Source organism: Triticum dicoccoides, chromosome 2B, assembly GCF_002162155.2.
Source record: "Triticum dicoccoides isolate Atlit2015 ecotype Zavitan chromosome 2B, WEW_v2.0, whole genome shotgun sequence".
In the NCBI taxonomy this organism is placed as follows: domain Eukaryota; kingdom Viridiplantae; phylum Streptophyta; class Magnoliopsida; order Poales; family Poaceae; genus Triticum; species Triticum dicoccoides.
The window spans coordinates 77,819,860-77,820,526 of NC_041383.1; positions in this window are offsets into that span (position 1 = coordinate 77,819,860).

The following is a 667-nucleotide window of genomic DNA, read 5'->3' on the forward strand; positions in this document are numbered from 1 at the left end:
TTCACGTCCAGATAGGGGGGGGGGGGGCAAGTACTAGTTTACGTGAATCATATTGCCAATCAACACGCCGTACTTAGTGTATGGTCGAGCGATAGGGGGGGCCAGGCCCCTGCTCGCCCCCCTGGCTCCGCCACTGCACGTCAGAATGTATTTCATCGTAAAAATTTACATACATATACTATACATCTCTATATACATGTCTAGAAATTTTCAAATATAACTTTAGAAGTTGATTTTAAGGTTCTTTTTAAATTCTTGCTTCATGGAGCCCAAACTCTATTAGCAATTTCTGATTATAGGCCCTTTATCATACCTACTTTGATCATCACTCACTCACCATTGGTCATTGCACTGTCCACGGATAAGAACAGAATTATTTGGGGTACCCTCGAGGAAGATAAACACAAAGGTTCATCCATCACTTGAACCGATGGGGGGATGCTTTCATGCGTGCTGGTGCTGCCTTTTGTAATCGACGGTTGACTGAACTGACGAATGGAGCTTCAAGCACTGGAATCAAACTGACCTGCCAACATCTGTGCCAACTTGCACCATAGCCTTGTTTACTTATGGTCCTACTTGATATGAAGCAATCAAGCAATCGGGAGGTACGTACGTGCATGCTGAAACGATTATATATCTTTTGGGGATAAAAATTTGCACGGGT